Below are 25,548 nucleotides of genomic sequence, written 5' to 3'. Positions count from 1 at the left end.
TACAATCTTCAAATAAAGGGGAATAAATAAAGGAAAATAAAGGAAACCTGACAGTACCCCCCTTCTAATGGCCAGTCCCTGGGCCAATTTTATGTGGCTTTTTAGCATGAAACTTAGCAACTATCCTAGGAGCATGAACATCAGATGAATCTTCCCAGGTACGTTCCTCAGGTCCATATCCCTCCCAGTCAATCAAATATTGCAACTTGGAATTCAAGATCTTATTAACTACAAACTCCTCAGATGAGTCCTCCATAACCACAGGAGGAGGAGGAGTTCTAAACCTGGTGCCTGGACTAACTGGTTTCAAAAGACTAACATGGAAAATGGGGTGTACTTTCAACTGCTTGGGTAACTTCAGCCGTACTGCCACTGGATTTATGATTTTCTCAACCTCAAAAGGACCTACAAATCAAGGACTAAATGTATTCTTCCCCTTAATTCTTAAATGTTGGATAGAAATCCACACTAAGTTTCCTACTTCGTACTTAGGACCAGTTTTCCTTCTCAAATCTGCACACCTTTTATATTTCAACTTGCCTTCTCCCAGTACCTTTTTTGCTTTATCCAAATTATTCTTCATCACCAACAAACGTTCCTCCACTCCAGGATTCCCTGAATCTTCCAAAACCTCAAAACTCAAAAAACGAGGCTGAAACCCACGGCCCAAATAGAAAGGTGACATAGAAGTAGCATCCTTATCACAATTGTTGTAAGAAAACTCAGCCAACCACACCAAATCAACCCATTCCTCCCCAGCTTGTAGATAACACCTTAGGAATGTCTCCAATTCCTGATTGACTCTCTCTACTTGTCCATTAGTCTCTGGATGTTACCCTGAAGTCAAACTAACCTCTACCCCAGGTTTTTTACAGAAGGCCCTCCAAAATTTTGAGATAAATTGAGATCCCCTGTCTGAGATAACTTTACAAGGAAGACCATGCAACCTAACCACTCCTTGCAAGAAATTATGAGCCAGTTTTTCCGCAGTAACCTCTCCCTCCATCGGTAAGAAATTCGCTTCCTTAGTAAGAAGATACACCACAACTAAAATAGTTGTACAACCTTTATCAAGGGGAAGATCACAGATGATATCCATGGAAATAGGGTGCCAAGGTCGAGGAGGAACAGGTAACAGCTCCAATAAACCATGCAGCTTCCCAACTGACTTTCTGCCTGTGCACAAACTGCACACGTCTTGATGAAGTTCAATGTATCTTGACGAACCTTCTCCCACCAAAAATTCCTTCGAACTAACTCCAGCGTCTTCCTGAAACCTGGATGTCCAGACAAGATCGATTCATGGCAATTCTTCAAAACCTTTTCTCTTAACTCAACTGTGGGCAAATAAAGCTTGTTATCAAAAAAAGGTAGACCCTCCTTTAAGCTCCTTGCTGGATCCAATTTCACCCACTCCTCCATCTTCTGTAAGAACATAGACTGGCGAACTTCGTTCAACACATCCATGCTTTTAAAAACTCCAGCTAACAGAAAACGTTCAGGAGCAATAAGAGGTTCTGGCTCTTGAACCTCTTTCGCCTCACTTCCAGGAAATTGACAGGATAGGGCATCCGCTTTTCTGTTTAAACTCCCGGGTTTAAAGGTCACAACAAAATCATAGTCTGCAAAAAATAAGGACCAACGAAGTTGTCGCGGAGACAAAGTTTTAGCAGATTTCTAAAACAATACATTTCGATGATCAGTAAGTACAGTTACCGTGTGCCTTGCCCCTTTAAGAAAATGTCTCCATTCTTCAAAAGCAGACTTGATAACAAGCAGCTCATGATCTGAAATCGTATAATTAACTTCCGCCGCAGAAAATGTTCTAGAAAAAAAAGCTACTGGAAGTAACTGACCTGTTGTTTGATGTCTCTGTGAAAGCACCGCCCCCATTGCTAGATTTGAAGCGTCCGCCTCCACAAAGAAAGGTTTAGAAAGATCAGGATGTATCAAAATTGGACTGGTTGTAAACTTTTTCTTTAATTCTTGAAAAGCTTTTTCTGCTTCAAGGTCCCATTCGAATTGTACTCCTTTTTTTAGCAGTCTTGTTATATGAGCAACTAGCCGTGAAAATCCTTCTATAAATCTCCTATGGAAATTTGCAAACCCTAAGAAATTCTGTATATCTTTAACCCTTGTTGGGGTAGGCCACTCCTGAACTGCTTGTATCTTCTTTGGATTAATTTCCAAACCCTTAGGCAAAACTATAAAATCCAAGAATTCCACAGAATCTGCAAGAAATTGCCTTATTTCCAACTTGGCAAACAAATGGTTTTCGCACAATTTTTGCAAAACCAGACGAACATGTCTCTGATGTTGATCTAAATCTGAAAAAAAAATCAAAATGTCGTCTATATAGACGACTACAAAAATGTCCAAGAATTCTCTAAAAACGTGGTCAATAAAGTATTGGAAAGCCGCTGGAGCATTGCATAAACCGAATAGCATCACCTGATATTCATATAGTCCAAACCTGGTCTTAAACGCTGTTTTCAATTAATCTCCTTCTTGCACACACACTAGATGGTAAGCTCCCCTCAAATCTAATTTAGAAAAAATAGTGGCTCCCTGAATTTGGTTGAGCATTTCTGAGATGAGAGGGAGAGGATACTGGTTCTTAACTGTGACCCTATTAACTGCTCGATAATCTATGCACGATGGAGGGTTCCATCTGATTTTGGTACAAAAAATAAAGGTGAGGCTGCAGGAGACTTAGAATGACGAATAAAACCTTTTGCCAAGTTCTCAGTTAGAAATTCTTTTAAATAGTCATTTTCTTTCTCTGTAAGAGCATATACTCTGCTACTTGGCAAAATTGCTCCTGGCTCTAACTCCATTTTTGCAATGGAAGGGCCTATGAGGTGGTAATTCTCCCGCCACTTTCTCATCAAACACATCCCAAAAGTCTTGGTAACATTGTGGAAGTTGTCCAACAACTGCTCCCACATCATGACCTCCAACTCCAAACTCAGCCAAAAAACTAGACACTGAATTAATCTGTTTAACTTCTTCCTCAAAAGACCTTCCAGAGAAACAGTCCTCTTGGCAGAAATCAGACTGCATGTCAATTGTCCTGGCACTCCAATCAATCAAAGGATTATTCAGAGTAAGCCATGGCATTCCAAAAATTATCTTTAACAAAGGGGCATCAATTAACTCAAAAGGTATCCTCTCACTGTGACCCCCTGTTAATTCCAAAATCAATGAACTAGTTCTGTAGGTAATAGGACCAGAAGAAAGAGAAGTCCCATCAACAGCTCTAACTTGTTCAACAGCCTGAATAATAGGCATTCCCAAAGATTTTGCAAGACCCCAATCCATAAAGTTCCCAGTGGCTTCTGAGTCTACCATAACTGGACCTTTTCCCTTAAATTATCTCCAAAAACAAGGATACATCCACTGTGATATGAGGAACAGCAGTCAGCATGGTGTTGGCGATCTGCTGCACCTTGCCCGTTGAAGTGGAATTTTTTCTCGGAGTGAAAGGACAATTCTCTAAGAAATGGCCACTTCTTCCACAATATAAGCACAGATGATTATCTTTCCACCTAGCCCTTTCTTCCTTGGTTAAAGGACCCCGGAGCCTGGAAGGTGAGTCATTCCCTTTAGTCTTCATATCCACTTTAGGTTTATCCACTTTAACTAGAGACTTAAAGTCACTCTGACTATGACGCCGCTCCGCTTTCCTTTCACTCAAGCGAAAGTCTAATTAAATAACCAAATCTATCAGAGCATCACAAGTAGAGGGGCGTTCTACAATTCCTGACAATGCATCCTTTAACTCATCTCTAAGGCCTCGATAAAACAACAAGGCCTGTTTATCCTCGGGCCACCTGCTTTCTAACACAAGGGACTTAAATTGTGTAATGTAAGCAACTAATTCTCTATTAACTTGTTTCAGCTCTAAAAGTTCCCCATCAACTTCCAAAGATATCTGCCTTCTGTCGAACATTTTTCTGAACGTCTCCAAAAAACTAGAATAATTTCTCAAAACTGCACTCCTTTGAGTCACCAAAAACCCCACCCAAGCAGAGGCCTCCCCAGTGAGATAAGACAACATGAAAGTTACCTTGGAGGCATCTGTAGGGAATATCTCAGGTCTACTCATGAAATGTAACTCACATTGAGTTAAAAACACCCTAAACCTCTTAGAGTCTCCTTGATAACGTTCAGGTGACGCCAAGGGAACCGGCATAACTAAACTTCTAACTCCTTCGCTAGCATGAGAGGGCCGTAATAAATGGGATAACCGGTCACCTCCCTCCCTTACTAACTCGGGCGGAGAACCTGCACCCCCAGACATTTCATCCTCTCTCCTTACTCCCATCTGTTGAATTTGTGTCAGTTTTACACTCAAGTCATCCACCTTCTAAATGAAGCATTCTCACTATGGGATATTTTCAACTCCTCCCTAACTCCCTGATCAAAGATCCTAAAGCCTCCATGGAGGTCTCGTCGGGGTTCATGACAGCTCAGGCGGACTAAAGTTATTGGCCTTTCATTCTGTCAGGCTGAGAGAAATCCTGTGTCTGCGGAAGCTGCTGAACCCCCAACAATCCCCCTGAAATGTAATCCTCAGAACCAGATTATACTCGGCTCTGTTAACTATATCCCAAAGGGAAAGGGGGAAGTGGATAACATAAGAAACACCAGGTTGGCGACGTCTAGACTAGCTGATGCTGTACCTGCAGTGAATACATAAACAAACAAAAATCCTCATGTTACTTAATTAACCTTTATGTTTTGAAAACTCTATATCCTTAGCTAAAATGTAAAGAATCTTACCTGGTTCTTCTCCTTAAGTATCTTAGAGAAGATTGAAGAAATTGCTGAAAATATCTTTCTACCTCTTTTCTTGAGTTTCTTGAAATAGACAGCAACTCCTTAAGCAACCTTATGAGCCTTGACCTTTGCCTTTAAAACTGTATATTGTTCCAGTTATGATAGGCTTAAATGAAGTCTGTTCTTCATTCTTTTCAAATGAATTTAAAACCAGCACACACGATAATAAAGTACATTGTCTCTTGAAGAACGCGCACACTTGACCAAAAACCCGTAGAAACTTTTCTGCGCAAAAAACACACGCGCTGAAGAACACACGCGCTGAAGAATACATGCGCTGAAAACCACACGCGCTGAATAATTCACGTAGCAGTCTTTCGTCGTGCACATGCGCTAAGAACACACGCTCTGAAGAATTCACATAGCAGTCTTTCGTCGCACACACGCGCTAAGAACACAGGCACTGAAGAATTCACGTAGCAGTCTTTCGTTGTGCACGCGTGCTTACAGGTTCACGCGCTGAAGAGCACACACGACAGTAACTCCACACACGCAGTTAAGAGTTCTGACACTCGCAGGAATCCAATCATACACGAGATAGTTAACACGTCACCAAGCTCACGCTTACTTCCAAATGAAAGTTAAAAGTCACACACCCTTTTAAAAAAGTACGACATTACAGTTCTACACTTGAAATTACTTTTTCTTTCTTAAAATGTCACGAAGAAAATCTGAGCATATCCAAATGAAAGTCACTTAACTTTAGAATGGTTTTCATAGAACCTCTGAAACTCTCTGATCAACCTGGATACATCTCCTGAAAACCCCCAAAAGTGTAGCCGCTCGACTGCAAGGATTTATAAGTTCAAATCCACTAGGCCCAAGACTTCGGCAGGAGCAGCTACTAACACGTCCTCTCAGCTGTGGTTATGACGAAGAAAGGCAGAGAGTGACAGTTTAGAATGTTCATTGTTGTCCTGCTGTCCTCTCTAGCCAATCAAAGCTTCTATTGGGAAACTCCATCTTGCCTTGGGCCAGAACCAGGATTCTGTATTGAGAAGTTAAGGCCAAACCAACCAAAGTAGAAAACTTCCAACCCACACAGATATAATCTACAATCCTCAAATAAAGGGGAAGAAATAAAGGAAAATAAAGGAAACCTGACAGTTCCTCAATGAGATCAGAATTCAGATGGATGTCAGTGATGCAATTTGTCTATTCCTGCTTGACCTTTCAGATCCCTTTCAGATCCCTTTGACACCATCCTCAATGCTGTTCTTTTTGATCCCCTCTCTGGCGGGGGCATCTCAGCTGCAGCCCTTTCGATCAATCTGTTTCTTTTTCTCCCTTTATTTTGGTTCCCCATTCGCTCACTTGAGGTGTGCCTCACAGTTCCTCTCTTCCCCATCTTTTCTTTATTATTTATTTTTTATGTACAGTTTATGTACAGTTGTGACAAGGTGGACAAACTGGAGTACAAGGCTGAGTTGGGGTAAAATGGCCCACTCAGCCCTTGCACCTCTATAAACGAAAAATATGCAATCATAAAGGTAAAACAGGGACAGTTAAGAGATATACCTCCTTTGCCTTTTGTGGTAACGTGGGCTGAGAGAAGGCTATGATCCCAAAAGGGGTGTGATTGTGAACCAGTAGTGACCCAAACAACAAAATATCACAGTTCAAGATAAAGGGAATGTCCAAGCAGGGTTCTATTAAAATATAAACTCTTTAATTAAAGCACACCATCTGTGCGTAGAACGAATATGAACACTGTACAAAAATCCACCCCAAAGGAAGACCACAGAAAATGCATAGACTGGAGAAGGCAGCACTCTGAGGATAGTTCCATGGTTGGATGTTAAGGTACTACCAAAAAAGGATATCTTGGTAGAAAACAGGAGTGATTGTGACCTAACCAGTCTCTAAGGTGTATGTTGACTGATAGGGCAGTTTAGAGTCAACAGTATGTGGATTCAGTTCTTCGTGGGCTGACGCAGTCAGACCCGGGGTGGATCGTCCATGCAAGCTGAACAGGCTCAGTTAGGGCACCTAGGATAGTGGAGGTCCTGACAGCAAGCAGACGTTGAGTAGGGGCAAATGCAAGTGCTTTTGCAGTAGAACAGCGGCTCTTCAAAGATGCAGTTCGGGGCAGTCCCAGGAACACATTGCATTTGGCCAGGCCGCCTGGCGTTAGCCACTCGGAGCGATTGATGATTAATGCTCCAGCGGTTCGAGTCAGCTGGCGACGGTCGTCGAAGTGTTGATCTTGGGTGAGTCAAAGTGCGATTGATCAGGCAGCCGTTCAAGGGCTAGATGTTCAGAGTCATGGTTCTAACCCCCAGTTAGAATTGGCGAGTGACTCTCCAGTAATTCATTTTAGGCCCTGGCGCTGACCAGTCGCTTTGGGCCTAACAAGTGATGTGCTTTGGCTGGGACATGATGCTGTGCCGAGCTTGTCAAAGGTTAAAGCAAATGTTCAATTGGTGGAGGACCACTGCAACCAGTGCCAGCGACTTCACACTTGATCCAGGTGAGGTGAACACGAAGCGACTGGATCATTGCAGTGAAACTAGAGCTTCGGCTTATCTGGTCTGCTGGTTGCTGTGAGGCCCTTTCATGGGGACTTAAGGATAGGATTATTCCATTCCACGTCTGTTTTACCAGTTTAGGAGATTCTGGTGCAGAGTTGTAGGTCCAGAACCGAAGCAGAGATTACTCTCAAGGTGCCCTGGGAGTGGTAGAGGACAGATCTTCCTTTTATTTTGGATGATTCCTTCTTCACCTCAAGATGTAGGATTTGGAGAGTACAACTCTCCCAAAGGAAGTGAGAAAGAATCTGCAGCCTTAAAGGATTTCAATGGAACTGAGCGAATCTGCCGGAGGGGTGGAAGACCTCTTCTTTTAAGGGCAAACTTCCTCAGGTGATTAGACTAAAGGCTACCTGCCTTAGTGTTCCAATCCCTGGTTGATGTCCTGTGCTCCAGCGGAAGTGGCGGGCACAAGAAAAAGAGACAGAAAATCAAGGTGGGGGAAGCCTCATTCCCTTGACCAAAAGCCATTGTGGCTATCATGATATTTCCCTGTCCCTTCTCATTGGGAACAAAGGCCTTTAGATATGAAACTGTCAGGTACTGTTAGGATACAGTGACATATTCTGAGACATTAGGTCTGGGGAAAATTAGTATAGAAAGGTTTTTGGAAGTTATTATGAGTTTAATTTTAAAACAGCCAATTTTGCCCTTAACATTCATTGCAGTCTATGGAGAATGCCCCAAGCCAAGATGGAGGTCCTCAGTCTAAGTTCTGATTGGCTGGTGATTGTTTATAGGGAAGACAGTGAACATTCTAAACTGCCTTTCATCGTCTTTGCCCAGCTGAGAGGTCGTGTATTAAGCTGCTCCTGCTTAACTTGTTCAGGGGTTTCAAGTTTCAAGCGGTCGAGCGGCTTATTTGGAAAAGCAAACAGGAATCTTGCGGAGATTCATTTTGGCACTGAACAGGAGTAAGAAGATTTCGAGTTATCCGAAAAGAAAAAAAAGGTTTCAAAGACTCTTCACAAGATAAGTCCTTTTAAAACTCAAGACTCTTTCTATAAAGTCATTGTAGAAGATTTAATCTGATTTTCAAGTTCATATGAAAAATATTTACTAAGAACTATATTGCTGTCGCATGTTTGGCTTTGCTACGCTACGTTTTCTATCAAGCGCGTGGTTTTTCCGTTATCAGAAACCTGCGCGTGAGAGTCTTCGCTTGAGTATCTTGCGCGAGCTCTATGGTGTCGCGTGATACTCTTGTGCGTGTGTTTTTCTACCCGCGGTTAGATTTCCACGCGTGTGCATCTTGGACTAAGCGCGTGTGGATTTTTCCCGCTGTTCCGACTTTAGCGCGTGTGCGTGTGATCGCATCTTGGACTAAGCGCGTGTGGATTTTTACCCGCGGTTTGTCGTCAGCGCGTGTGCGTGTGCTCGCATCTTGGACTAAGCGCGTGTGGATTTTTACCCGCGGTTTGTCGTCAGCGCGTGTGCGTGTGCTCGCATCTTGGACTAAGCGCGTGTGGATATTTCCCGCGGTTGAACTTCAGCGCGTGTGCGTGTTTTCGTTAAATCGCGTGTGGATTTTTCCCGCGGTTTCGACTTAGCGCGTGTGAGTGTTTTCGCATTTTGTACAAAGCGCGTGTGGTTTTTTCTCTCGCGGTTCGATTTCAGCGCGTGTGAGTTTACTCGCTCCTTGGATAAGCGCGTGTGGTTTTTTCCTGCGGTTTAACCTGCAGCGCTTCAACGATCTTCACTCAGTTTGGATCCCTATGCGAGTTCAAGAGATTTCCACGTGAGATTTTTGACGCAAGTTTCAAGAACTGTTTATTTAAGTAAAAACACTCTAAAAAGAAATTAATAAGAAGAAATATAAATACTTTCCAGAAAAACTAGAACTTCCATTTACTTTTAATGAACTTAAGACTTTGTTCAAGCTTCTTGAGTTTAAAGAAGATTACCTGCAAAGTTAATTTCACATTCATGGACCTACTAAGAAGGCTGAATGATCGTTGAGATTCAAGTCAACTAGTAAGGAAGTCTAGTCAGCTTATCACTTCTCTGGGCATTTTGTAGAGAAGTTCCAGGTATGGTTTTTACTTTATTTGGTAAAGGATATTGATACTTAAGGTTAGTATAGTGCCTCATGAATAACAAGGTGTATTATATGTTTATGTTTTACCACAGGTGAAGAACCAGCTAGTCTTAGCTTCCAGCCTGGTGTTTGTTAATTTGTCCCTTCCCCCTTTCCCCTGGAAGTGAGGTAAACTGAGCAGTTTATAGTATCAGCTCAGAGTGCCACATTTTGGGTGGATTGTCGGGGGCTCAGCAGCTTCTGCAGACACCAGGATCTCAGCCTGACAGAATGAAAGGCCAATAAAAAAGAAAAAGTCTGCCCAAGCTGTATGAATCCCGACGAGACAGCCATGGAGGCGTTGGGAGAAATGGTTAGGGAAATTAGAGAAGAGTTACGGGTGGCTCATCGAGAATACTCAAATCTTAATAAAAGAATAGATGAGTTAAATTTAAAGGTAACACAAATACAAGAAAAGGAAGTGGAAGTTTCGAAAGGTGCAGGAAACCCACCTGAGTTGGTGAGAGTAGGGGAAGAACAAGAACATAGACTTTCAAGAGAAGTGGTGGGTGGTTTAGGAACTTTAGTTATGCCAGTTCCTTTGGCTGCTCCTGAGCGTTTTTTGGGAGATCCGAGAAAGTTTCAAATTTTTCAGACTCAGTGTGAATTACATTTCTTAAGTTGTCCCGAGTTATTTTCAACGGATGCTTCCAAGGTCTTATTTATCAGGAGAAGCATCTGCGTGGGGAAGTCTTTTGGTGAGTCAAAAGAGTTTGGCTTTGAATAATTACTCCCTGTTCCAGGCCGAATTTAAAAAGATGTTTGATAAGAGACAGGTATCTCTAGAGGTAGATGGAGAACTACTGGAGCTGCGTCAGGGAGGAAAGGAGTTGATTTCTTATATCACTCAATTTAGAACTTTAATTTTAGAGAGTAGATGGCCAGAGGAGAAGAGGGCTTCCTTATTTTATCGGGGCTTAAAAGATGAATTGAAAGATGCTTTGGCTGGTGTTTTGGAACAACCAACTACTTTAGATGCTCTAATTGATTTGGTAGTTTGGTTAGATTTTCGTTTGACCGAAAGACGTTTAGAGCGTAGACGTTCTCAGGGGGAAGTTAGGTTTCCAGGAAGAGTAGAGAGATCTAAGGTTGAGGTGGTGAACAGGGAAGTTAAGTCAAAGGGAAATGAGATGCAGAGTCGGGTGAGAGGTCCGTTGTCAAAGGAAGAGAAGACAAGAAGAAGGGAGAATAATTTGTGCCTATACTGCGGTAGGAGTGGTCATTTCCTTGAAAACTGTCCTTTTACCTCCAAGAAGATCTTCAATTCTTCAGGCAGAGTACAACAAGTTGCTAACACGATACAGACAGCTGTTCCTCATATAACTGTGAACGTATCCTTAATGTTTGAAAAGAAAATTTTAGGTTCTGGGCCAATTATTATTGATTCAGGGGCTACAGGAAATTTTATGGACAGAGGATTGGCAAAGAGTTTAGGTGTTCCTTTAGTGGCTAAGAAAGAAGTTGAGCAGGTAAGGGCAGTTGATGGTACATCTCTTTCTTCAGGTCCAATCACTCATAATACAGAGGTACTTGAGATGGAGTTAACTGGGGGTCATAAGGAAACTATCTCTTTTGAATTAATTGATGCTCCAATCTTGAAAATAATCTTGGGTATGCCCTGGCTTACTCTGCATAATCCTAGAATTGATTGGAGTGCAAGACTTGTATCCCTAGAATCAACTTTTTGTAAGGAACATTGTTTCTTAGGGAAAAGTCATGGAGAGGAAGAAAGACTTGTGAATTCTGTTTCGTTTTCACTTGCAGAAAGAGGGGCAATTGGTTTTGATGTCGGAGCAGTAGTGGGTGAACTTCCTACTTGTTATCAAGATTTTTGGGATGTATTTGATGAAAAGGAAGCTGGAGAGTTGCCTCCTCATAGACTGTTTGACTGCAGGATAGATTTGGAGCCTGGAGCTATTTTACCTAGCAGTAGGGTTTATGCCCTGACAGAAAAAGAGAATGACTATTTGAAAGAATACTTAAAGGAAAATTTGGCTAAGGGTTTTATTCGGCACTCTCAATCGCCGGCTGCCTCACCATTGTTCTTTGTGCCAAAATCTGACGGTTCCCTCAGAACTTGTATAGATTATAGGGCGGTAAATAGAATGACAGTAAAAAATAGGTATCCGCTCCCTCTCATCTCTGAGATGTTAAATCAAATTCAAGGTGCCACCATTTTTTCTAAATTGGATTTAAGGGGGGCTTATCATCTTGTACGAGTTCAAGAGGGGGATGAGTGGAAGACGGCATTTAAGACCAGATTTGGCCTGTACGAGTACCAAGTGATGCCATTCGGTCTTTGCAATGCCCCAGCGGCTTTTCAATTTTTTATCGATGAGGTTCTTCGGGAATTTCTTGATATTTTTGTTATTGTTTATATTGACGATATTTTGATTTTTTCCCAAAGTTTGGAGAAACACAAAATTCACGTTCGGCAGGTCTTGAGAAAATTGAGAGAGAATAATCTTTACGCTAAATTGGAGAAGAGTCAGTTCCATACGAATTCAGTGGAATTTTTAGGTTTTGTGATCACTCCTAGTGGTCTGGAAATGAATCCGAAAAAGGTGGAAGCGGTTCGTGATTGGCCTATTCCAACGAAGGTGAAGGAGATCCAGAGTTTTTTGGGATTTGCCAACTTTTACCGAAGATTCATTGAAGGCTTCTCCAGTTTGGTGACTCCAATTACTCGACTTTTGAAGAAAGGAGTTCCTTTTGTTTAGGACGTTAAAGCTAATGAGGCTTTTAAAGTATTGAAGGAGAAATTCATAACTACTCCTATCTTGATTCATCCGGATACTTCCAAGCCATTCTTTGTAGAGGCTGATGCTTCCAATGTGGCAATGGGAGCAGTGTTGTCGCAGAGGCATAATGTTACTGGACAATTGCATCCAGTGGCCTACTTTTCTAAGAGGTTCTCACCAGCGGAAGAAAATTATTCCATTTCAGATCGCGAGCTTCTTGCTATCAAAACAGCATTTGAAGAATGGCGACATTTTTTAAAAGGAGCACGTTACACTGTGACAGTATTAACTGATCACCGAAACTTACTTTTTTTGAAGACAGCAAGAACTCTGACACCTCGACAACTAAGGTGGTCTTTATTTTTTGCAGATTATGATTTTATAGTTACTTTTAAGCCAGGAAATCAAAATAAAAAAGCAGATGCTCTGTCACGGCAATTTCCAGAAAGTGAAGTTAAGTCGGTTTGTGAGTCACTTCCTCTGATCGCTCCAGAACGTTTTGTTCTTGCTGGAATTGAGAAAGAAAACGAAATCTTTAAACAAGTACGAGAATCCATATCTGAGAGACAACTTGAACATTGGGTTCGTTTGGATCCAGCTCGCAAGATTAAAGATGGTTTACCGTATCTAGACGACAGGCTTTATTTACCATCTATTGAACTTAGAGAAAAGATTTTGAAGGAATGTCACGATTCAGTTCTGGCAGGACATCCAGGATATCGAAAAACACTTGAGTTGGTCAGAAGACATTTTTGGTGGGAGAAAATTCGACAAGATACTCTTAATTTTGTTAAGACCTGTGAAGTTTGTGCTAGATCTAAGAACCTCATCGGAAAGCCTTCTGGGTTATTGGAACCGTTGCCAGTTCCACCGCGGCCTTGGTATTCAGTGTCTTTAGATTTCATCACGGATCTACCACTAGATAAGGGGTGTACATCAGTATTGGTTGTAGTGGATTTACTCACTAAAGAAGCACATTTCATTCCAATGAAGGGAGAGGTTACCGCTGATAGTTTAGCTCACAGTTTCTTGCAAGAAGTAGTTAAACTGCATGGAATTCCCAGTCAGGTTATCTCAGACAGAGGGTCTCAATTTATTTCTAAATTTTGGAGAGCTTTCTGTAAGAGATTGGGAGTTGAGGTATGTCTATCATCCGGTTACCATCCCGAAACCAATGGGCAAGTGGAAAGGATAAATCAGGAGTTGGAGAAATATTTGAGATGTTATCTACAGACAGGGGAAGAGTGGGTAGATATGTTGTGGATGGCAGAATTTGCATATAACAACTGTAGTAAGGATGCCACCTCAATGTCTCCATTTTATTTGGGACGAGGTTTTCATCCTCGTTTTCTTAGTATAGAGATCGATTATGATGCTGAAAACCCGGAAGTGGAAAAGAGACTAGAGATCATGAAAAGAAATTTGGAGAAGGCAAAAGGGGTGTTGGTGGAGAGTAAACAAAAATATAAAAGATTTGCGGACCTTAAAAGAAAGACTAGTCCCCAGTATAGGGAGGGAGATTTGGTATGGTTATCAACCAAATTTTTGAGAATTAAGGGAAGAAATAAGTTTTGCCCTCGTTTTGTAGGGCAGTTTGTTGTTGAAAGGGTGATAAATCCAGTGGCTGTTCGCCTTAGATTACCAAGACATATGAAAACTCACCCAACTTTTCATGTTAGCTTGTTGAAACCTGTGGTTAAAGGAACTAGATTGACACCTACTCCTTCACCAGTTGTATTTGAGGAAGATGATTCAGAAGAATTTGTAGTTAAGAAAATTCTGGACTCTAGAATAGTGAGAGGAAAGCTACAGTATCTCATTGATTGGGAGGGTTTTGGTCCTGAAGAACGCACTTGGGAGAAAGCAAGTGATGTACATGCTCCTCATTTGGTTGAAAAATTCCATAAGAAATTTCCATTGAAGAAAGGCCCAGGGACTGGGCGTTAGAAGGGGGTACTGTCAGGTACTGTTAGGATACAGTGACATATTCTGAGACATTAGGTCTGGGGAAAATTAGTATAGAAAGGTTTTTGGAAGTTATTATGAGTTTAATTTTAAAACAGCCAATTTTGCCCTTAACATTCATTGCAGTCTATGGAGAATGCCCCAAGCCAAGATGGAGGTCCTCAGTCTAAGTTCTGATTGGCTGGTGATTGTTTATAGGGAAGACAGTGAACATTCTAAACTGCCTTTCATCGTCTTTGCCCAGCTGAGAGGTCGTGTATTAAGCTGCTCCTGCTTAACTTGTTCAGGGGTTTCAAGTTTCAAGCGGTCGAGCGGCTTATTTGGAAAAGCAAACAGGAATCTTGCGGAGATTCATTTTGGCACTGAACAGGAGTAAGAAGATTTCGAGTTATCCGAAAAGAAAAAAAAGGTTTCAAAGACTCTTCACAAGATAAGTCCTTTTAAAACTCAAGACTCTTTCTATAAAGTCATTGTAGAAGATTTAATCTGATTTTCAAGTTCATATGAAAAATATTTACTAAGAACTATATTGCTGTCGCATGTTTGGCTTTGCTACGCTACGTTTTCTATCAAGCGCGTGGTTTTTCCGTTATCAGAAACCTGCGCGTGAGAGTCTTCGCTTGAGTATCTTGCGCGAGCTCTATGGTGTCGCGTGATACTCTTGTGCGTGTGTTTTTCTACCCGCGGTTAGATTTCCGCGCGTGTGCATCTTGGACTAAGCGCGTGTGGATTTTTCCCGCTGTTCCGACTTTAGCGCGTGTGCGTGTGATCGCATCTTGGACTAAGCGCGTGTGGATTTTTACCCGCGGTTTGTCGTCAGCGCGTGTGCGTGTGCTCGCATCTTGGACTAAGCGCGTGTGGATATTTCCCGCGGTTGAACTTCAGTGCGTGTGCGTGTTTTCGTTAAATCGCGTGTGGATTTTTCCCGCGGTTTCGACTTAGCGCGTGTGAGTGTTTTCGCATTTTGTACAAAGCGCGTGTGGTTTTTTCTCTCGCGGTTCGATTTCAGCGCGTGTGAGTTTACTCGCTCCTTGGATAAGCGCGTGTGGTTTTTTCCTGCGGTTTAACCTGCAGCGCTTCAACGATCTTCACTCAGTTTGGATCCCTATGCGAGTTCAAGAGATTTCCACGTGAGATTTTTGACGCAAGTTTCAAGAACTGTTTATTTAAGTAAAAACACTCTAAAAAGAAATTAATAAGAAGAAATATAAATACTTTCCAGAAAAACTAGAACTTCCATTTACTTTTAATGAACTTAAGACTTTGTTCAAGCTTCTTGAGTTTAAAGAAGATTACCTGCAAAGTTAATTTCACATTCATGGACCTACTAAGAAGGCTGAATGATCGTTGAGATTCAAGTCAACTAGTAAGGAAGTCTAGTCAGCTTATCACTTCTCTGGGCATTTTGTAGAGAAGTTCCAGGTATGGTTTTTACTTTATTTGGTAAAGGATATTGATACTTAAGGTTAGTATAGTGCCTCATGAATAACAAGGTGTATTATATGTTTATGTTTTACCACAGGTGAAGAACCAGCTAGTCTTAGCTTCCAGCCTGGTGTTTGTTAATTTGTCCCTTCCCCCTTTCCCCTGGAAGTGAGGTAAACTGAGCAGTTTATAGTATCAGCTCAGAGTGCCACATTTTGGGTGGATTGTCGGGGGCTCAGCAGCTTCTGCAGACACCAGGATCTCAGCCTGACAGAATGAAAGGCCAATAAAAAAGAAAAAGTCTGCCCAAGCTGTATGAACCCCGACGAGACAGCCATGGAGGCGTTGGGAGAAATGGTTAGGGAAATTAGAGAAGAGTTACGGGTGGCTCATCGAGAATACTCAAATCTTAATAAAAGAATAGATGAGTTAAATTTAAAGGTAACACAAATACAAGAAAAGGAAGTGGAAGTTTCGAAAGGTGCAGGAAACCCACCTGAGTTGGTGAGAGTAGGGGAAGAACAAGAACATAGACTTTCAAGAGAAGTGGTGGGTGGTTTAGGAACTTTAGTTTTGCCAGTTCCTTTGGCTGCTCCTGAGCGTTTTTTGGGAGATCCGAGAAAGTTTCAAATTTTTCAGACTCAGTGTGAATTACATTTCTTAAGTTGTCCCGAGTTATTTTCAACGGATGCTTCCAAGGTCTTATTTATCAGGAGAAGCATCTGCGTGGGGAAGTCTTTTGGTGAGTCAAAAGAGTTTGGCTTTGAATAATTATTCCCTGTTCCAGGCCGAATTTAAAAAGATGTTTGATAAGAGACAGGTATCTCTAGAGGTAGATGGAGAACTACTGGAGCTGCGTCAGGGAGGAAAGGAGTTGATTTCTTATATCACTCAATTTAGAACTTTAATTTTAGAGAGTAGATGGCCAGAGGAGAAGAGGGCTTCCTTATTTTATCGGGGCTTAAAAGATGAATTGAAAGATGCTTTGGCTGGTGTTTTGGAACGACCAACTACTTTAGATGCTCTAATTGACTTGGTAGTTTGGTTAGATTTTCGTTTGACCGAAAGACGTTTAGAGCGTAGACGTTCTCAGGGGGAAGTTAGGTTTCCAGGAAGAGTAGAGAGATCTAAGGTTGAGGTGGTGAACAGGGAAGTTAAGTCAAAGGGAAATGAGATGCAGAGTCGGGTGAGAGGTCCGTTGTCAAAGGAAGAGAAGACAAGAAGAAGGGAGAATAATTTGTGCCTATACTGCGGTAGGAGTGGTCATTTCCTTGAAAACTGTCCTTTTACCTCCAAGAAGATCTTCAATTCTTCAGGCAGAGTACAACAAGTTGCTAACACGATACAGACAGCTGTTCCTCATATAACTGTGAACGTATCCTTAATGTTTGAAAAGAAAATTTTAGGTTCTGGGCCAATTATTATTGATTCAGGGGCTACAGGAAATTTTATGGACAGAGGATTGGCAAAGAGTTTAGGTGTTCCTTTAGTGGCTAAGAAAGAAGTTGAGCAGGTAAGGGCAGTTGATGGTACATCTCTTTCTTCAGGTCCAATCACTCATAATACAGAGGTACTTGAGATGGAGTTAACTGGAGGTCATAAGGAAACTATCTCTTTTGAATTAATTGATGCTCCAATCTTGAAAATAATCTTGGGTATGCCCTGGCTTACTCTGCATAATCCTAGAATTGATTGGAGTGCAAGACTTGTATCCCTAGAATCAACTTTTTGTAAGGAACATTGTTTCTTAGGGAAAAGTCATGGAGAGGAAGAAAGACTTGTGAATTCTGTTTCGTTTTCACTTGCAGAAAGAGGGGCAATTGGTTTTGATGTCGGAGCAGTAGTGGGTGAACTTCCTACTTGTTATCAAGATTTTTGGGATGTATTTGATGAAAAGGAAGCTGGAGAGTTGCCTCCTCATAGACTGTTTGACTGCAGGATAGATTTGGAGCCTGGAGCTATTTTACCTAGCAGTAGGGTTTATGCCCTGGCAGAAAAAGAGAATGACTATTTGAAAGAATACTTAAAGGAAAATTTGGCTAAGGGTTTTATTCGGCACTCTCAATCGCCGGCTGCCTCACCATTGTTCTTTGTGCCAAAATCTGACGGTTCCCTCAGAACTTGTATAGATTATAGGGCGGTAAATAGAATGACAGTAAAAAATAGGTATCCGCTCCCTCTCATCTCTGAGATGTTAAATCAAATTCAAGGTGCCACCATTTTTTCTAAATTGGATTTAAGGGGGGCTTATCATCTTGTACGAGTTCAAGAGGGGGATGAGTGGAAGACGGCATTTAAGACCAGATTTGGCCTGTACGAGTACCAAGTGATGCCATTCGGTCTTTGCAATGCCCCAGCGGCTTTTCAATTTTTTATCGATGAGGTTCTTCGGGAATTTCTTGATATTTTTGTTATTGTTTATATTGACGATATTTTGATTTTTTCCCAAAGTTTGGAGAAACACAAAATTCACGTTCGGCAGGTCTTGAGAAAATTGAGAGAGAATAATCTTTACGCTAAATTGGAGAAGAGTCAGTTCCATACGAATTCAGTGGAATTTTTAGGTTTTGTGATCACTCCTAGTGGTCTGGAAATGAATCCGAAAAAGGTGGAAGCGGTTCGTGATTGGCCTATTCCAACGAAGGTGAAGGAGATCCAGAGTTTTTTGGGATTTGCCAACTTTTACCGAAGATTCATTGAAGGCTTCTCCAGTTTGGTGACTCCAATTACTCGACTTTTGAAGAAAGGAGTTCCTTTTGTTTAGGACGTTAAAGCTAATGAGGCTTTTAAAGTATTGAAGGAGAAATTCATAACTACTCCTATCTTGATTCATCCTGATACTTCCTAGCCATTCTTTGTAGAGGCTGATGCTTCCAATGTGGCAATGGGAGCAGTGTTGTCGCAGAGGCATAATGTTACTGGACAATTGCATCCAGTGGCCTACTTTTCTAAGAGGTTCTCACCAGCGGAAGAAAATTATTCCATTTCAGATCGCGAGCTTCTTGCTATCAAAACAGCATTTGAAGAATGGCGACATTTTTTAAAAGGAGCACGTTACACTGTGACAGTATTAACTGATCACCGAAACTTACTTTTTTTGAAGACAGCAAGAACTCTGACACCTCGACAACTAAGGTGGTCTTTATTTTTTGCAGATTATGATTTTATAGTTACTTTTAAGCCAGGAAATCAAAATAAAAAAGCAGATGCTCTGTCACGGCAATTTCCAGAAAGTGAAGTTAAGTCGGTTTGTGAGTCACTTCCTCTGATCGCTCCAGAACGTTTTGTTCTTGCTGGAATTGAGAAAGAAAACGAAATCTTTAAACAAGTACGAGAATCCATATCTGAGAGACAACTTGAACATTGGGTTCGTTTGGATCCAGCTCGCAAGATTAAAGATGGTTTACCGTATCTAGACGACAGGCTTTATTTACCATCTATTGAACTTAGAGAAAAGATTTTGAAGGAATGTCACGATTCAGTTCTGGCAGGACATCCAGGATATCGAAAAACACTTGAGTTGGTCAGAAGACATTTTTGGTGGGAGAAAATTCGACAAGATACTCTTAATTTTGTTAAGACCTGTGAAGTTTGTGCTAGATCTAAGAACCTCATCGGAAAGCCTTCTGGGTTATTGGAACCGTTGCCAGTTCCACCGCGGCCTTGGTATTCAGTGTCTTTAGATTTCATCACGGATCTACCACTAGATAAGGGGTGTACATCAGTATTGGTTGTAGTGGATTTACTCACTAAAGAAGCACATTTCATTCCAATGAAGGGAGAGGTTACCGCTGATAGTTTAGCTCACAGTTTCTTGCAAGAAGTAGTTAAACTGCATGGAATTCCCAGTCAGGTTATCTCAGACAGAGGGTCTCAATTTATTTCTAAATTTTGGAGAGCTTTCTGTAAGAGATTGGGAGTTGAGGTATGTCTATCATCCGGTTACCATCCCGAAACCAATGGGCAAGTGGAAAGGATAAATCAGGAGTTGGAGAAATATTTGAGATGTTATCTACAGACAGGGGAAGAGTGGGTAGATATGTTGTGGATGGCAGAATTTGCATATAACAACTGTAGTAAGGATGCCACCTCAATGTCTCCATTTTATTTGGGACGAGGTTTTCATCCTCGTTTTCTTAGTATAGAGATCGATTATGATGCTGAAAACCCGGAAGTGGAAAAGAGACTAGAGATCATGAAAAGAAATTTGGAGAAGGCAAAAGGGGTGTTGGTGGAGAGTAAACAAAAATATAAAAGATTTGCGGACCTTAAAAGAAAGACTAGTCCCCAGTATAGGGAGGGAGATTTGGTATGGTTATCAACCAAATTTTTGAGAATTAAGGGAAGAAATAAGTTTTGCCCTCGTTTTGTAGGGCAGTTTGTTGTTGAAAGGGTGATAAATCCAGTGGCTGTTCGCCTTAGATTACCAAGACATATGAAAACTCACCCAACTTTTCATGTTAGCTTGTTGAAACCTGTGGTTAAAGGAACTAGATTGACACCTACTCCTTCACCAGTTGTATTTGAGGAAGATGATTCAGAAGAATTTGTAGTTAAGAAAATTCTGGACTCTAGAATAGTGAGAGGAAAGCTACAGTATCTCATTGATTGGGAGGGTTTTGGTCCTGAAGAACGCACTTGGGAGAAAGCAAGTGATGTACATGCTCCTCATTTGGTTGAAAAATTCCATAAGAAATTTCCATTGAAGAAAGGCCCAGGGACTGGGCGTTAGAAGGGGGGTACTGTCAGGTACTGTTAGGATACAGTGACATATTCTGAGACATTAGGTCTGGGGAAAATTAGTATAGAAAGGTTTTTGGAAGTTATTATGAGTTTAATTTTAAAACAGCCAATTTTGCCCTTAACATTCATTGCAGTCTATGGAGAATGCCCCAAGCCAAGATGGAGGTCCTCAGTCTAAGTTCTGATTGGCTGGTGATTGTTTATAGGGAAGACAGTGAACATTCTAAACTGCCTTTCATCGTCTTTGCCCAGCTGAGAGGTCGTGTATTAAGCTGCTCCTGCTTAACTTGTTCAGGGGTTTCAAGTTTCAAGCGGTCGAGCGGCTTATTTGGAAAAGCAAACAGGAATCTTGCGGAGATTCATTTTGGCACTGAACAGGAGTAAGAAGATTTCGAGTTATCCGAAAAGAAAAAAAAGGTTTCAAAGACTCTTCACAAGATAAGTCCTTTTAAAACTCAAGACTCTTTCTATAAAGTCATTGTAGAAGATTTAATCTGATTTTCAAGTTCATATGAAAAATATTTACTAAGAACTATATTGCTGTCGCATGTTTGGCTTTGCTACGCTACGTTTTCTATCAAGCGCGTGGTTTTTCCGTTATCAGAAACCTGCGCGTGAGAGTCTTCGCTTGAGTATCTTGCGCGAGCTCTATGGTGTCGCGTGATACTCTTGTGCGTGTGTTTTTCTACCCGCGGTTAGATTTCCGCGCGTGTGCATCTTGGACTAAGCGCGTGTGGATTTTTCCCGCTGTTCCGACTTTAGCGCGTGTGCGTGTGATCGCATCTTGGACTAAGCGCGTGTGGATTTTTACCCGCGGTTTGTCGTCAGCGCGTGTGCGTGTGCTCGCATCTTGGACTAAGCGCGTGTGGATTTTTACCCGCGGTTTGTCGTCAGCGCGTGTGCGTGTGCTCGCATCTTGGACTAAGCGCGTGTGGATATTTCCCGCGGTTGAACTTCAGCGCGTGTGCGTGTTTTCGTTAAATTGCGTGTGGATTTTTCCTGCGGTTTCGACTTAGCGCGTGTGAGTGTTTTCGCATTTTGGACAAAGCGCGTGTGGTTTTTTCTCTCGCGGTTCGATTTCAGCGCGTGTGAGTTTACTCGCTCCTTGGATAAGCGCGTGTGGTTTTTTCCTGCGGTTTAACCTGCAGCGCTTCAACGATCTTCACTCAGTTTGGATCCCTATGCGAGTTCAAGAGATTTCCACGTGAGATTTTTGACGCAAGTTTCAAGAACTGTTTATTTAAGTAAAAACACTCTAAAAAGAAATTAATAAGAAGAAATATAAATACTTTCCAGAAAAACTAGAACTTCCATTTACTTTTAATGAACTTAAGACTTTGTTCAAGCTTCTTGAGTTTAAAGAAGATTACCTGCAAAGTTAATTTCACATTCATGGACCTACTAAGAAGGCTGAATGATCGTTGAGATTCAAGTCAACTAGTAAGGAAGTCTAGTCAGCTTATCACTTCTCTGGGCATTTTGTAGAGAAGTTCCAGGTATGGTTTTTACTTTATTTGGTAAAGGATATTGATACTTAAGGTTAGTATAGTGCCTCATGAATAACAAGGTGTATTATATGTTTATGTTTTACCACAGGTGAAGAACCAGCTAGTCTTAGCTTCCAGCCTGGTGTTTGTTAATTTGTCCCTTCCCCCTTTCCCCTGGAAGTGAGGTAAACTGAGCAGTTTATAGTATCAGCTCAGAGTGCCACATTTTGGGTGGATTGTCGGGGGCGCAGCAGCTTCTGCAGACACCAGGATCTCAGCCTGACAGCAGCACCCTGGTGTAAGGCCACTCCTTTTGAATAGGTGTGCTCCCTTGATGCCCGGGACTGGGACAACAGCCTGCTGTGTGGCTGTCTTGGGTGGAGGCTGTTACCCGCCTTTACAAAGCAATCCAAGAGGAGGCTCCGCCCTCCAGGTTCTGCTCTTGCCATTTGGCGCGTTCCATCTGGCTGACCAAAATACACATCACCGTTCCATAGCAGAGCTGACTCACAGCAGCTGACACATGTGCGACATCAATTGGAATGTGGCAGTGGTGATATTAAGTAGCACCATGTACTATGCCTAATCATAGGCATAGCTTTTATTTAGAGATTACCCTGACACCAGCATGTGCAATCTATGATCATCATAGTTATGGGGACAGAGGAGCATATCTTAAATGCCACCGCTGTGCCCCAGGGACTTGGATGTGTCTGAGGCTGTCAAGTGGGCCTCTCATGACCTTGGATCTGCTCTGTGCCACGAGTAGAGCGGGTGCTGTGGGTTAGGCTACTTATGCAGCAGGGCACAGGTGCACTGTGCTTTTGGCAAGGAGTCAATGGAAAAGGGGAATCTGGTTTGCAGATTATCCTTTTCTGAGGCAGAATTACCCTCATCATTCTACTAGTTAATACAAATCCCCCTGATGGCAATTCCTCACAGTAGTGTCTTGCTTCTCTTATTTCTACCTGTTTTTAAGTACTTAGTTCCTAATCCATCTGGATGCAGGTCATGATCCCAAAGAGGCGGCTCACGAACCTTATATGTCTTTTATTTCCACCTGTGAACATTAACTCACTTCATTTGAATTTAGACAAAAGTGGTTACTATATTTGGTGGTCAAAATCCTTCAACTCTTGTCTCTGCTCACATTTCTACAGCTTTGCCTCTTATTCAGTCAAGACTGGGATATTACAACTCGGTTTCTAGATCTTTCTTTTTATAGCCTCAGACGTCTACAAGTCATCCAGAACTTTGCTTCCTGCCCTGTCTTAGGTTTGCTTCACTGCGCCCATGTTGCTCATTTCTTAGATCGCCTTCGTCGCACTGTTTAGAGAATCAGTCTTGGTTCACACCCTTTGGATTGCCTTTCACTTTGTCTCACTTACTCTGGCCCTCGCTTTCTATCATCTAGACTCAAGCACTACATCCTGCCCACTACCTCCGCTAGGCTGTTCTCGGCCTTTCTGACACTTCTTAGGTTCTGTAGAGCTGCGAAATGTGATTGCACATTTTCTTTTCTCCCCCACTCTTTGGAACTTGCTTCCTCTTCCTCCCAGATATACTCGTACTATTGTTGTTTTCCACTGCAAAGTGAAGACGTGGGTGTTCTCTAAATATGTCAATCGTTGGCTTCTTTGCCAGCAGCAGTTACTGTGTATGACTGTGTCGACTCCGTTTTGGACCAGAGAAAATAACCACCTTGTTGTGAATGTACACTCTTATAGATGGCAGTAGCATAACATAAAACAACATGGCATCTTATGAGCAATAACTGTACGCTATGGGGTAAGTTAGTTGAGTACATACAGTGACCCACAAGACAATCTTGCCTAAATGCAATGGCATAAAGAAACATTAAAGGAAGCAATCATGTATGATGAATTACAATACATGTAAAACATCGTACTCTGTACGAGAGACCTAGACCTTAGAAAAAAATAAAATTATCATTGAAAGGCAATAGGCGAATGATAGCACATTTTGAAGGTGAGCTTAAAAGCTTCTGACATGCCTCCACGGCTAAAACATGAGATTGTCATCAACAACTAGTGCCACATCAATAAATATGAGAGAATGGGCAAAGCAAGTTCAAGGCAGCACTATACATGTCTATAAATCCTGGCGTAAGAGTCAGACACAAATACGGGAAGCCATGTGGGGGTGGGGTGAGACGTCATAAACATGGGCCACAGAGAACCCTCCCTCATCCTTAACTGGCTACTTGTATTTGTGGACTGACACAGTGGTTTCAAGCTAACTCCTGTATTGAAGTTGTAGTTAAGTACATATGAGGCAGAACCACATGTGACCACCACCCAGGTCAGTTCTTCAACTCTCATTGCCAGAAACCTTGAGCACACGGCATTCTAACAGTCAACAAGTGTACCTCTGGTGACGTCACCCACACAAAACACACTCAGAGAGGGTGTGGGCAGGTCAGGCCACCCACCACACTGCCTTAATGTAGACCTTGATTAGATCTTTCTTTGCTGTGCACTGACACTGCAAATGCCTCGGGCGTCACTGCAAAGTGACTGCTGGGCACTGCGTTTCCATGGGAACGGGCCCATTGTGAGCCATCTCATGACCCTTTCAATGATCTTAACACATAGAAGGATGTAGGAATAAACTGCTTGTCGCCTGATGAATGCAGTCTTTCCAGTGGTGTCAAGCTATATGCCATGAGGCTATTATAATCAGCCTCACAGAAATCGACTATAGTTTTATAGAAAATCATCTCAAAGTACTAGCCACAAGGATATCTTGGATGAAATTGTATGATGCCTGCTGCAGGCAGACATCTCTAGCCCTCAAACCAAATCTGCACATTAAAAAGGGCCAGGGACCAGGCTTTCTATAATTACACATCACCCAATACAGATCGCCCATAGCCTCAGCAACTGGTTCCTGCCCTTGCTTCAGGGTCATCACTATATTGCATATATTCTTTAATTGTTTTCCTCTCCTTTAAGTGGATGGGTCCCGCCCAATCATTGAGAGATTGAAGAGAGTAGAGCGTGTGGAGATTGAAGAGTGTAGAGAGTGTGGAGATTGAAGAGTGTAGAGAGTGGTCTGTGAGTGGATGAGAGTTGTGATAAATATTTCAATGATAACTCTGCCGTTGTGAAGCAACACAAACCCTGGGAGATCGTGTGAAACCCTAAACCATAGGGAGAGATGCATGGCACCTCCTATCAGAGGGTTTTACTTTTTTTCCCCTGAGGGGATTACCTGCTTAGAGAAGTACTCTGCACACTAACCCTTTCAGAACAGGGTGATCCACCTTGCAGGGGCGAGAATCTTCGCTGCAGTAGACCTCAGAGTCCCTTCATTTTACCCTGCCAGTGAAAATGCTTAGCATGACACAACATGGTTTAGACAAAACCGTTTAGAAAGAAAACCAGCAAATAGAAGCAGGCATTAATGGTGAGCTGAAGCAAGTTTAAGGTAACCCCGTGGCTAGAAAGTGGACGTGACCCACAGTTCGGCTCTTGCAAAAACAATTAAAAAAGGGCCATGTAATTTGAAGGCATTGTTACAATTGGTTTTTCAAACTGCTACCAAAAACCATACATATAGCTATGATGAAACTGAAGGCGAATAAATGGATGTAAACATGGTCCCAAGACTGAGAATACACAGAGAATCCAGAAAGTGGTCTGCAGAGATGACAAGTACTCACCATCATCCTGTACCTCTAGGTCTAAGCAATTATCCACCAAACCACCTTCCTCGCT

Source organism: Ambystoma mexicanum, chromosome 1p (assembly GCF_040938575.1).
Source record: "Ambystoma mexicanum isolate Mex_15411 chromosome 1p, UKY_AmexF1_1, whole genome shotgun sequence".
NCBI classification, from domain to species: Eukaryota; Metazoa; Chordata; class Amphibia; order Caudata; family Ambystomatidae; genus Ambystoma; species Ambystoma mexicanum.
Note: the sequence above shows the minus strand (reverse complement) of the source record.